Raw genomic sequence first — 14,784 nt, 5'->3', positions numbered from 1 at the left:
TGTATAAATGTGGTTCCAAACTATATAAACCACACAAACCACTCCTTAACTTTTTATGTGGGACAAACTTCCACTATATAAACCACATAAAGTCATTCTAAACTTTCTATGTGGGACAAGCTTTCCACAATAAATACCACCAAATTTGAAAACTATTCTAACACTTTTATGTAAACTTTTTGCGGAATTTAAAAGCTTAAAGAATAATAGAGCACAAGAGATATGGGATTGAATATTTTCCACTATGTAAACAACTCTGTTACACATATGGACACTCGACCCAGCTCAAGTTCCTCTAGGAACTCAAGTTCCCTGACTACGTACACTTTCTCTCTCAACAAAGTTTCTACTCTGAAACTTTGATACACTCTAACTCAATTCTCACTTACAGAAGTTCACTCAAACTTCTCCCCAATTACAACCCAATGATTACAACTTAGTAATTATGACTCCTAATGTATTAGAGAAGATGTGAAAAGACTAGGAACTCAACTCTCAAAGTATGAACGTATAAATCTTTTTGAAATCTATTGCTCTTGTCTGTTGTGTGTTAATTCAGATTATCGTTAATGGCTTTCTATAGAGAAGTTTATAGCCTCAACCAACATTCCACTCCTCCCTTACTCCCCACGTCTCCTTGCTTGTTGTCCAAGCTCATCAAACGTGTGGCATATTCAGGGAGTGGAGATTATGGTTTCCTTGGCTTTCTCCACAAGCTGTTAACTATTTCCTAGTATTTAGGAGATCAGTTTTGCCCAGTCAAACTTTAATAAAAACGGTTACAGAAAGATATTTATTGTTGTTAAAAGATAAATAAAAAATAATTCTTTTATTTATATTCACCACTAAAAGATAAGATCAAATTATATTATGAAAAATTATCTTTTAACAATATTCTAATTTAATAAAATCCTTTTAAGTTGAAAACCGGTTTTATCAAGCCATAATATTAGGAAGTTAACTGAATACTTCTTTCACATGTTGATTAATTATAAGTTATGACCCTTGATTACGAGTTCCTCTCTAAGTTCCCAATCCTAACACATACTCTAATACTTACATAAATTCTACGCTCATAGATTTATGCTTCTTCTCTTGTTGAAAGCTTTTCTTCAGCAGCTTCCATGCAACGTTCCAACTCAGGAACACTTGAACTCTTTGCTTGAATACTTTCTATTTACCAAAGACTTTAAACTCTCATTAGTCAAGTTTGTCTTTTGTCCATCAAAACATCTTGAGGGTCAACAATGACCTACCTTGGCCAAAGACTATTCAATAATATTCTAGTACCCAAATGAACAACTAGGTTTGCCGTGTTAGACACAATAGAAATAAATAAACAAAAGCTCACCGTGTTAGACAAGGTACCATATTTTAAATCAAGTCTTACACACGGTGCGCTTGGTAGCATGTTTTAAGTCATGTCTTACGCGTTGTGAGCTTATAATAAGTTATTGACTACTTATCGTTATATCTAAAACTTATGTATATAATGAAACGGAAAAGGAAGCTAGAATTCAGCACAAAACAAAACCTTCAAATACTAAAAAGAAAAAAAAAAAAAAAAAAAAAAAAAAAAAAGCAAGCTTACAAAAAGAAGCAAAGCCGCCATCCTACGTCTTTCCTAAAATAACAGGATTGAATTATTCCGAATACCATTTCTTTAATGACAAACTTAACGTGATTTTCACTCAGGTTAAATAACTCTCTGCTCTGGTACGATTCCCAGTCCATGCATCTTCAACCTCTCCTCCCTTCAAACATATTTCTGTACATATAACCAACTTGGTACATATAACCAAATGAAAGACAAGGGCATAAACACAAAATAAGCTCTGGTGATATTCTTGAATCATACAGAAATCTATCTCATTTGACCCGATTGTATGTGAGATCGTGCTTGTTATACGTACTTGAAAAACTCCTGTAAGAGTTGTAACCATGAAATAAGTCTTGTAACTATAAAATTATTTCATTATAATACAATACAAGTTCCCTTTCCAATTTTTCTAAACAAATCTTTTTGCTTCTTTATATTGGGAAATTTTATTATCCTATACATGATAACATCTAAAATCATGTTCATGGAATCAAATTTTGGTTATCTACAGTTTCTACCCCTAATGTCCTTGTCACTTGTAAACAAATGTGTACGAAATATAGTGGCTTGCTAATAATCCTTAATATTCCACACTACAAAACAGAGTTAACTTCATTTAATAAAGACACAAATAATAACCTTAAAATCCATTCCATATATGATATTTCTGCATCATCACCATTCACCGCCCACTAATAATCCATGGAAATGAATGGAAAACCTCATAATATCCAAACGAAAAGTAGAGACAAAGACCTTGACACAAGTGACCTGGCCTGGAGGTAAATACATAGGACTTGATGAGTCGTTTGTAGTTTTATTAAGTCGAGTCAAGCGGAAGCAGTTAAAATGACGTCTCCCTCAATAGTTGGCTTCTCATCTATCAAATTTGCCAAAGAATATTCGATACTAACTGAGATCATAATTCTTAAGCCATGTTTGGATTGGGGGTAATAAGTTAATGGGTAAAAGACTAGGAAAACATATGTAATTAGAAGTATTGATGTAGGGACATAAGGTGTTTATAGATGAAGCAAGATAGTTGTGACAAAAGGAAAAGGGAAAGGTGGAGGAATCATTACCCTCAAAATGAAGGTAGTAGTTACCCACTCTGCCCCTAGTGTAACTATTACCCCAAAATGAAGGTAATAGTTCCCCTTTCTTCACCTATCACCCTACCACCACTACATAAATCTCCTTAAAAATCAAGCCATCATTATCTCTTCCTCCCTTTTATTTACTTTCATTTTGTTTAGTTTGACCTTTATTACTCTATTAATACATTACTCCCAATCCAAGCATGCCCTTAGTATTTTCCAATCTTCACTCAATAAACAAATCATAAAATGGAAATTGACAAACTTCACCTCGAGGACACAGAAACTAGCAAACACAAGCATGTTTTTATTTGTAGACAAAATTATCTTTAGTTTATTCTTAAATGTTAACTAATAAAAGTATATATTTGTATAGTTGTATATAGTCGGTTAACAATGACTAATGAAATACAGTTGCAGAACTAAATAATCAACTATGAAATGTTCTGCAGATAATGATCTCAAAAGAATGTACAAACAAAGAGAGAATTTATAGAGTATAGGATCCTACAATATTGTTTCAGGTATGAATTTTATGAAATGTTCTGCCAGACATACCTGGTCACTTAGTTGAATGCTTAGCTCCTCTACAAGTCTTCCATGTCGATGCTATATTCCATCTTAGACTCTTTACTGGGTTGCATTCTGAGACAGGAGAACATAAGACTAACAGAAGCAGAATGATTATTAAATTGAAAGGAGAAATCTGAATCTGAGACGAAACATAAACAGTAGCGGGATCTAGTATAATAAACAAAGTTTTCAAATAAATCTTCATCACAGAAGCTGTATGGACTTAGGCCGGATACCCACCTGGGAGCTTTGCATCCTTTTTTTTTTTTTTTTAATGGCAAAAGCTGTGTTTAATGCCCTTAAAGAGATTTCATGTCAGTTAGCACAAGATTATACATGAGCTCTGGTTATCTTATATAGTGAACAGCATACACCTAGATAAATTTTGAAAATTCAAATGTTAACATTCACACCAGATGAATTCTGGTTTTTTTTTTTTTTTTTTTTTAATGGCAGAAACCTCTTTAGTCTTTACTCTTCACCCACCCCGGCAATTAAACAAGTAGCAACATATTAACAATATAAAAACCAACGACCACTAAGTTGTCTGGAAAGTTTACATAAAAAAATGACCAAAAGAGAACCCCATACGCGCACACACCCAGAAGATTAAATTTAAAAGGTATGAAAAGAAAAGAAAAGATATAAAGTAGCACAAAAAAGCTTACTGAAACCCGTTTTACCTTAGGTGAAGCTTACTGCAAATCTGCCTTTTTTTCTTGCAGTCAAATATATCCACTGTTCAGCACTTCTGCTGAAAGAAGTATGGCAACTCAATCTGGAGATGAAATCGATCTTACCGAAATAATCTCAAAAGTTACAGAGCTTATCTCTGAGGAATCCCCAATAATACAGGGATTCGAAGATCAATTTGAATTACTCGAGCTGGGTTTAAGAGCTTTACAGGCTATCCTAAAAGGATCAGAAGCACAAAGAAGCTCAAATGACAGGGAGGTAAACTTATTGATGGGAAAGTTGAAATATGTTGTTTTGTCTGCAAAAACCCACATTGATAATTTCATCAAAATACGATAGGGTCAAATAAAAAGAGCCAAGTTCAAGAAGTATGTGTCATTTTTGAGCAATGTCAGGGCTCAAAAGGAACTCATTAATCTTTTAAAGCCAGTAGCAGTCCAGATTTCTGAACTCATTACACGAGCTAGAGAATTAAACTTTACCGCAGTTGCAGACTCGCCATTTGGGCTTGAGACATGGAATGGTAGCAATGTAGTTGGCCTCCGTGATGAAAGTGCTCAGATTTTGAAAGGTTATCTTCTTTCTAAGCAATGTAATCGTGCTTCTACAATTACAATTTTAGGAGTGAAGGGAGTTGGCAAGACAACACTAGCATCCATGGTCTACAATAATGCCATGATAGCTAGTCATTTTACTTGTCGTGCTTGGGTAACTGTACAACAGGATTCAGAGCCTCAGGACATTTTGCACAGCATAGCCAAACAAGTTATACAGGGATATAACAATGGAGAACTGGTTCAGAGTATAATATTGGTTTTGAGTAGCAGAGAGCGTTACCTAATAGTGCTTGATGATGTCTCAAAACCTGAAGTCTGGAGACAGCTGCAAGAAGTGTTGCCAATCACATGTGCTTGTGCAGTGATCATTGTCACCCAAAATAGAGAAATTGCCTTGGAGGCCAGCTCAAGAGGGCTAATTCATCAAGTGCAGTTGCTAACTCCAGAAGAAAGTTGGGAGCTATTTTGTGCGAAACTTGGAGATGTGCCCCAAGAGTTGATGCATCTGGTAAAGGACATAGTAGAAAGCTGCAAGGGCATGCCACTGACAATATCAGAGACTGTGGGTTTACTCTCTAGGGAAGCAAGAACTGTGGATCGCTGGAATTGGCTACTGCAAGAGCTCCAACAAAAAGGCTGTATCAAACATGTAGCTGCTGATGCATTGCCACCTAATCTGAAAAAATGCCTGTATTATTTTCTACTTTTTGATGAGAATTATGAAATTCCTGTTAGACGGCTGATTGCACTTTGGCTTGCTGAAGGACTTGTGCACCCCGAAGGTTGCAATGATGAGATACCTCTGGAGGCTACAGCAAAGAAGTACCTAATTGATTTGGAAAATCGAACAGTCTACAGGTTATATGAAAGAGGCCTAATGGTGATATCAAGGCATGTCGGCTGCATCACATTATTAGAGATATACTGCTACCAAAAGCCCAGGAAACTCATTTTTTAAATAACGGCAGCAACAATGTGATCCACGTCTTTAGGCTCACTCATCTTCCAGAAGTGGATGGTGCTACCTCTTTTGAGAGAGCAGCTGAAATGAATCAACAAAGGGCTAATTTACCAACTAGCTTTATGCATATGCATTCGTTTCTATCTTTTGATCCTAGAGAAGGGCGAGAACCAGGAGAGCACATCAAAGACTTTCTGCTAAGAGGCATCAAGATGGGAGGCTTTAAACGATTGAGAGTAATGGATCTTGAAGGTGTTTTCCGTCCCATTTTACCTGACTTTGTACTGAAGGAACATAGCCAACTTAAATATTTGGGGCTAAGGAGGACTTATTCAGATATTCTCCCTGCGTCAGTTGGCCGCTTGCGGAAACTTCAGACATTGGACTTGTAACACACTAGCATAAGCACAGTTCCACATTCCATCTGGAAGCTGAAAAGGTTGAGACACTTGTACCTCAGTCAGGACTACCATACTAGGTTACCGTATCCCTCCAGTGTGACACCAATCTCTCTAACTGATCTTCAAACATTGTGGGGTGGGTACATAGATGATCAGAGTCTAATTAAAGATGGCTTAGATAGGCTAAAGAGTCTCAAAATACTGGCATTGACATGTCAAATGGAAGCTTCAAAACAAAAAGCCCTAGAAGAGTGGATTGTTAACATACCTTGCCTTGAATATTTGAAATTGAGGTCAATTGATCAAGTGGTCCAACCATCTGGCCTCTATTTTGATCAGCTTACAGGTCTTTCTAATCTCAAAAGTCTTTACATGTTTGGAAAGATAGAATCTACACATGTTAGTGTGCTCTCCGCACTTCCAAAAAGGTTTTCGCAGATTACCCTGTCTCTGTCCAAGTTAGAACAAGACCCAATGCCCATATTGGGGAAGCTTCAAGAGTTGAGAATCCTTGATTTGCTCTCTGAATCTTATACTGGAAGGACTATGATGTGCCCTGCTTCAAGCTTTCAACAACTTCGTTTCTTAAAACTCTGGAAATTGAAAGAACTGGAGGACTGGAATGTGGATGAAGAGGCTATGCCAGTAATTGGAGCAATTGAGATCCGATCTTGTCTGAAATTGAAGACATATCCTGTCGAAAGGAAGCATCTAATTCATTTCCAGTGAACCTGATAACTACTGTCAAGAGATAATACTAGAGCTGGAATTATTGTCTACACTATGGTACAGAAGTTCCTTAAAATAAGGTACTGATTGTTACTGAGAGTCAGAGATGTCACAATTTCACTACTGCTCATTTATTTAGCATAATGCTGTTTGGTTTCCTTCTTTTACATTCATTTTGTTGAGGCCTTGATTTGTAGCTTCATTAGGGATTGGGTGGTTTTTATATATTCATATCCCAAGCTTTAAGTTGCTATTTTGGATTTTTGGAAAAGATTGACATTAATGACAGTTAGAGTGGTTACAAATATCCACCAATACACAACACTTCAAACACTACACATTAGTTTTTCAAATTATTGAACCAATGATTCCAGAGTTGTAAAGAATCAACATATCCTAAAGGTGACAAGAAAAGAAACTTCAAATCATGGCACTCCTTTTCAAATATACGCACATTTACTACTGCATATGACATAGTAGAGTGGGATTTGGAGGTCCTAAATATAGGGGATATGGCAAGAACCAAGAACCAAGCAACCCAAAAGGTGTTGAACCTTCCTTCTGATAATTTTTTTACTAAATTGTTTCTGCCTGCTACAACTACAAGGCTATGACAAATTAATCTAAGGCAAATAAGATTAGCATCTCAATACTCGAGAAATAAGCTACAATATCTGATCTCATGCCTTATTCTAATCAAAATATTGTTATTTAATAAGAATACTTGACTAATGGTCCAATTTTAATATCTCCACTACCAACTTCCTGCCCCACCGGCTATTTTTTTTAATTTTTGGATGGGTTAGGCACCATAACATTATAAATTAGAGCAACCCCAAAAATCCAAACAAAATAAGCCACTAGTGAACTATAATAATGTAACAGAGTTTTATATTACTTACAATAAAGTGACCGTAGTAAAGTGGAAATTACTTTCACATTAATATTTTCTGGTAAAGAATTGGTATTGATACCTCTAGATCTGCAAACATACTCATACTTTTAATAATATATAAGTAAACAATAAAAAATTAAAATAAAATAAAATAAAATAAATAAAAAGTAAAATAAAATAAAATAAATAAAAAATAATAAAATAAAAATAAATAAATAACCATTTGACACAATGAGTTTATTGTAAGTTTTTGAATTGTGACTGCTTGTTAGGTGAAATCCTGGTCCACAAGCACATGAAAGAAGAATTGGCACGGCTTAAAAGGTCCAATATTAATCTACACTCTACACTTACTAAAGCAGGAAACTTCTAGGGAGATGACTGCCTCCAATGGTTCATCTAAGGCCAAGAAGATTATCTGAGCTTGCTCAGTAATTCCTAATTCTAGGCCACCAAAACTTCTATGCAGTCTTCCCTCTTCATATAATTTGATAAATGGAGTCAGCTGCCAAAACACAGCAAGAAGTGTTTCGTCTTAAGAAAACCAGACCACCAATAGGTGCCACGAGAAAATTCCCTGGATATGAAGGCATATGCTCTTACGACCTTGTTGAACAAATGGACTACATATTTGTTCATGTTGTCAAGGCCGTCAATTTGTCCACCAAAGATGCAAGCAATTGAAATTGCAACCTTTATGTGGAAGTGAAACTATGAGACTACAAAGCAACTACTAGACATGTCAAGGAGGTCAATCCAATGGGACCAGGTTTTTGCTTTTTCAAAGGATCAAGTTCGAGCCTCATTTGCAGAAGTTGTGATTAAGGATAAGACTACTTTGGGAGATGAGTTCATTGGAAAGTTACCTAACTTTGATCTAAACCAAACTCCAAAATTTAACCCACAAAATCACTTGGCACCACAGTGGTATAGGCTGGTTGGTAGTACAGGTGAGGATGCTGCAGGAGGAGAACTTTGTTGGGTTTCCCCCAGGCTTGGCATTCTGATGCGGCATTGATTGCTGGTGAGTATCTTCTTCCAAAGCTTTGGTATGTTAGGGTTAATGTCATTGAAGCTCAAGCCCTGGTACTTAGTGTCAGCCACCAATGTCCCAAGCTGCAAGTGTTGGCAGTACTTGGGAATCAAACTTTTAGAGCTACCAGCAGTGAGTTCACAAACCCAATGTGAAATGAGGATTTGCTATTCATAGCTGCTGAACCTTTTGTGGAACATTTGGTTCTGACAGTAGAGGACATAGGGGGATTGGGTCGACATGAAATCCTTGGAAGGTGTACAATCTCATTACAACAACAAGAGAAAAGGTTGGACCATAGGCCATTGGTGAGTAGGTGGTTTTCTCTTTCAAGGGCCAGCATTGTTGACGAGTCTAGAAGACAAGAAAGATTTAGTAGCAGAATCCACTTAAGAATTTATTTGGAGGGTGGATACCATGTATTAAGTGAAGCAACAAATTATTGCTCTGATCTTAAAGCAACGGGAAAGCAGTTGTAGAGGGCATCAATTGGAATCTTGGAAGTGGGAGTCATAAGGGCTCATGGATAAATGCCAATGAAGAGAACGAATAATAGAGGAAGAATTGACGCTTATTGCGTCGCTAAATATGGGGCAAAATGGGTTTGAACATGGACAATTACAGACAGCTCCAATCCAAAGTAGAATGAACATCATCGTTGGGAGGTTTTTGATCCATTTACAGTCATCACCATTGCTGTGTTTGATGATTATCACTTTCATGGTTATGGTGGGGCAAATGACTCTAGCATGGGCAAGGTCAGAATTCATGTTTCTAGCCTTGAATCTGGACAGATTAACAGGCATAGGTACCCACTACTAGTTCTGCATTCTTCAGGGGTGGAGAAGACAGGGAAATAGAACTGGTGGTAAGGTTCACTTGTACATCATGGATAAACATGTTGCAACTTTATTCAAGACCTCTGCTCCTTTTTTTTTTCACTACATTCACCCTTTGAATGTACAGCAGCTTGACACCCTGAGAGACATAGCCACTGAGATAATCTCAAACCGGCTTGGTAAGGCAGAACCACCTTTAAAGAAAGAGATTGTTGACTACATGCTAGATGTAGACTTGAATATTTGGAGTTTGAGAAAGAGCAAGGCAAATTTCCTTAAGAGTCATGAATTTTCTGAGATGGTTTGATCAGATATATAAGTGGGAGAGGCCTTTTCTGACTACTTTCTTTCACATTCTTCTCACAACTCTTTTGCTCTACCCTAAGGCATTGCCATCCATTATCTTTTTCTCACTCTTCTTGATTGACATCTGGAATTACAGATGGAGGCGTGCATGGCACCCACCTCATATGGACTCTCACTTGTCTCTTGATGATATTGATGACCCCGATGATCTAGACGAGGAATTCGATACATTCCCTACCTCCCAACCATCTTATACTGTCAAGATAAGATATGATTGTCTCAGAAGTAAAGGGAGTAGAATCCAAGCTGAGTTAGAGAAGTGGGCTACTCTAAGTGAAAGGTTTCAGTCCCTAATTACCTGGGCAGATCCTAGAGCAACCCCAATATATTTGCTTTTCTGTATTTGTACCTCTGTACTAGTATATTTCATAGAATTCAGGATAATTGCAGCTATACTTGGCTTTTACCTACTGAGACACCCATGGCTCCGCATCATCAAGTTTCCTAAAGCACTAGTGAACTTCTTCACAAGGTTGTCATCTAAGGCCGACTACATGTTTTAGTAAACGCTAACACAACTTTACTAAAGCACTTGTCTGGTCTTTTGTTAATAAACATATTGTAACCTCGTTAATTCAAGATTTCAATGTATTTGTTATACAACTTGAACTTCTTGCTCATTTAACAAATCTTACTTTCTCCCTCTTCAATCCCATAATGTAGAGTCCTATGACAGCCTTTATTTTTAAGAATTCTAACACACTTCTCCTTGCTTCTATCCTAATAACATTATTACTACTAAACATATGCACAATTTTTTAAATAAAAATGTGATTCTTCCCGATTTATATGGAACAAAGAGAGTATCACTACAAACTAATGTTTTTCCAAGAGATACACCAATACACAAAGAAAAATCACCATAACCCCGCCTTTAATACAAGCTCATCCTCAATCCTTGAGCGCTGGTCTCAGGTTCAACTTAATTTAGCCATAACCTTAACTACAACTGCAATGCAGCAACATTATTGGATTAATAGGCATTCAAATCAATTCAATGAGCTGGGAATTTTTTTTTTTTTTTTTTTTTTTTTTGGTTTTTGGTGAGAAAAATCTATATTTAATAATACCCCAAAACAGAAAATCCCGATTCAGTTCCAGAAAAAGAGGTCAAAATTCACAATTAGTAACCCTAAAACTGAACAATATACTGGCAATTAGGTTCCGGTAATTTAAGTTCTGGGTAAACTAATGTAATCATACTATAATGTAATGCAATTGCAACAATGATTATAAGAGAATCAAGCAGCAAACAAAACTACATACATACATACGTACATACATACATACATAGAGCACTGTATAATCACGATTAAAGAAAGAAAAGGATAGAATTTAGCTACTTACCAACCCATGAAAGGAAGGGTGAATATTGCTGGGATGTAATCATCAACGAATGAATTGCTACTGTATTTTAATTATTCCTGTTACTGAGCTTTACCCAGTTCCATGAGATAAGAGCATAGAGGTCCAGTGCTCCTGTTGTAGACCAAAACCTGCTTATGCGTAGCTAGAAAAACACAATCACCCGTCTGACTTATAGGGAAAACTCCCAGTGCCAATCCTCTGATACATCTAAGACTCACCCTGTCAACCAATCTCCATATTTGTTTCTCATAGTCCTCCATCACCCATACATCCATTGAAGCATCAGAAATCTGAACCACAGATAAGCAACCATATGATTCCAATAAATACATCCTATTTCCTTTTTCACAACTCATTTCATCAGGCAAATAAATCTTTCTCCAAACATCGGTCTCCAAATCAAACACAATTATACACGAATAACTCACTGTCAACCAATGTAGCATCCCATTCACAAAAACAACCTGATTTCTGTTCATTTGGGTAAAATGTTCTTCCTGCAATGTCACGAACTTCCTCCATTGGTTTATCTCCGAGTTATACACCATACATATAAACGTCTTAGTCGGGCTATAACCGAATGGGCGATGATACCCGGCCAACACAACCTAGTATCATACAAATCACAAGCTATACCAACCAAAGTAGCCTCACCATCAGGATAAAACCTAGTGACAGGCCTCTCCCTACATTTGGGGAGCAATTTATATTCCCTAGTCACAGGATTACACACATAAAACACACCCTTATCAGGTATACTTGAGCAGCATAACAACCCATTACATGAGGCTCTAACTTTGACCCTATCTTTCAGAAAATTTAATGGAAATTCAGATACACCCTTTGAAACACAAATTAAGCTTGATTTAGACTCTGAAACCTCAGTAATTTCAACCAAAATCATAGAACTTCTAACTGATATTTCATCATACAGATGAACAAAGTACCTTTCTGAGAGCAATTGATACCAATATTTACACACTGTCCTGAATCTGAAGATAGATTTAATTGGCAATCTCGATAAAATTTGAAGAATTACTTCATCCGGGAAAAACCCATTGCTTGAATTGATTGAATTCATCTTCTAGTTGCTAAATAATAATTTTAAAAAGGAGAAATATCAACAATAATACCAAAAAAAATTGAGCTTTTGACCTCAAAACAATGGAAGGAAAAAAAGTTAGAAATTTGCTTACCAATGAAGAAAACTTGTGAGCTCGGATTTGAAGATGCGGTTATTCATATGTTTCAAATTTCAAATACGGTTTATATAAAATTAATTCAACGATTTTTTTATTACTCCGTATTATTTATTTCGGACAAGGATTGAGATAAGCAATTTGTAAGAAGAATGATGATGATCAAAGAAAACGTGGTCAGAGAAAAAAATAGGTCTGATTCTACCTGAGAGAATGAGTTCCACGTTGACTGAATTTGCCCCTAACTTTGTTTTGTGTAACAAGAAGTCAAGAACTCCATATCCATTATTTTTGGGCCCTTGCTTTGAGTAAAATGGGTCAATTGTACAACTGGATAATGTAGAAATGTAGGATCAATGGATCATTAATCATTATTCATGGTTCATCAGTTGCGGTAGGGTAGCTAATGAGAGCTGTGCAAAATATCTGGAAAATCGGATCCAAATTCAAAACTTGGAAAAATTGAATTGAAAATAAGGTAATTGAGGGCTTGTTTGAGATCATTTTGTTTTTGTTTTTGTTTTTTGTTTTATTAAAATAAAAAAAATCAAAAATAGGAAACAAAATAAGGTAATTTCACTAATTTGTTCTCAATTTTCAAAATTATCATGATTTTTACTTTCTCCGTCCTTTATGTTTGCATCATGGTTCCACTTTTTGTGAGAACTTGCAGATGGTGCAAATAATAAAAGACGAAGGGATAATAAGTTTTACCAATTTTTGATTCACTATATGACCTATATCATTTGTTTTGAAAAATAAAAAACCAAAAAATAAAAAATTACAGTGATACCGAACGGGCCATGTACTACACCCTCCGTATTTTTGTAAATACATCAGTTTGACTTTTGCATTATTCACATACCACGTTTGACATAATTTTTTATACTATTATAAAATAAATGTTATCATATAATATATCTTTAAATTAGTCATAATGTCTATTTTATAATTTAATTTTGTTACAATTTTTACTAATAGAAAATCAAAGATATTAATGGTCAAAATAGTCTTGACAAATGTGCCGATCAAATTGTTGCGCATATCTATATATATATAGAGTGTGGATCATGTGAAAACAAGTGTAAAGATGAAAACTAAAAACATACAATCTCCACCGTACATAAAATTCAATGGCTGAGATTAGATACATTCTAATTATTTTCTCTCTCCTCTCTCTTCTCTTTCCTACCTTCTCGAATCCCCCAGCTTCAATTTCTCCCATTTATCATTTTCTCTCTCCTCCAATTCCCCCAAAAAAACCCTAGATCTCTCCATCGCTCCGTCGTTCACGGCGCTCTTCTTTCTCTCTCCTCCGTCGACTCCTTCACCGGATCGCTTAAATTGTGTTCTCCTTGTTTCAGATTGCTGAATTTGTAAGTTTTTGTTCTATCTTCAAACCCTAGATTTTAATTCATTTTCTAGGATTTTCGTTTTGATTTCATGAATAGAGCTCAGTTTTCGATCTCGAATCGTTCGATAAGAGTAATTCGCTGCTTAAGTTTTTCTTTTTTTTTTTGCTCAGTTTCGTGTCTGAATTTCGAATTAGCTGAGAGGAGTGAACAGGAGAGGAGGGAGCGAGTGGACTCGGCCGAATTGGTTGAATCGGTGGCTGATTCGAAGGATGACGGTGGTTGTGGAGGAGGGGTGAAGGAGAACAGTGACGTACAGAGCAGTGTTTAATTAATGGATGCTCCTTCTGCGAGAGCTCGCGCTAATTATGATTATCTCATCAAACTCCTTTTAATCGGCAATAGTGGTAATGTATTTATTATATGATTGAATATGCGTTTTTTTTAGATCTTTGATTGTTTCTCAGTTTGTAATCAAATTGATTGATTTGTGATATTTGTGGCATTGTGTTTGTTGTGTTAATGCACGGCATTGCTGGTTTGTCGATCTCATTTCGCTTTTGAGGCCAAGGAAGTTTGGTTTACGGTCTAGGAAATGGATTAATCATGGGCGTAGTGTGTTATCATCTGATGATTTTTAGCATTTGAGTGTGTTGAAGTGCAGGATGTGGTCTACTGGTCTGATTGGTTGTTGTTCTGTAATGTATTGTTAATTTGTTAATCTCATCTTGCTTTTGAATCCGAGGAAGCTGCTGGTGTAATGATGAAAAATGGATTAATCTTAGGATTAGACATATTATCATATGATGATTGATAGCATATTGAGTTTGCGAGGTTGTATGTGGTTTTTGCTGCATTGCTGGCTTGTTGATCTTCTTTCCCTCCCTTACATAGCGGGGAACCTTGATTTTTCGGCAATATAATAGCATTGGCACATGGATTATTCATGGATATAATGATGTTATCATATGATAATTAAGTATGTTAGTGATTTACTATGTTGGATGTATATCCTCGTAATACTTGGGGGTTTTTTTTTTTTTGACACAAAGCAAAGCTTAGCATTTATAATTTTGTTATAGTGACTCTTAATTTTGTGCAATAATATGAGTTATTAG

The 14,784-nt window shown here is 36.0% G+C and overlaps 2 pseudogenes; one reads left to right on the top strand and one right to left on the bottom strand.

Annotated features, from left to right (window-relative positions):
• Positions 1–207: 207 nt before the first annotated feature.
• On the bottom strand, positions 208–13,176 carry LOC110696576 (annotated as a pseudogene).
• LOC110696575 lies at positions 4,011–11,161 on the top strand (annotated as a pseudogene).
• Positions 13,177–14,784: the final 1,608 nt, after the last annotated feature.

The sequence above is a fragment of the Chenopodium quinoa genome, unplaced genomic scaffold (assembly GCF_001683475.1).
Source record: "Chenopodium quinoa cultivar QQ74 unplaced genomic scaffold, ASM168347v1, whole genome shotgun sequence".
NCBI classification, from domain to species: Eukaryota; Viridiplantae; Streptophyta; class Magnoliopsida; order Caryophyllales; family Amaranthaceae; genus Chenopodium; species Chenopodium quinoa.
This window is presented reverse-complemented; position numbering and strand designations above follow the sequence as displayed.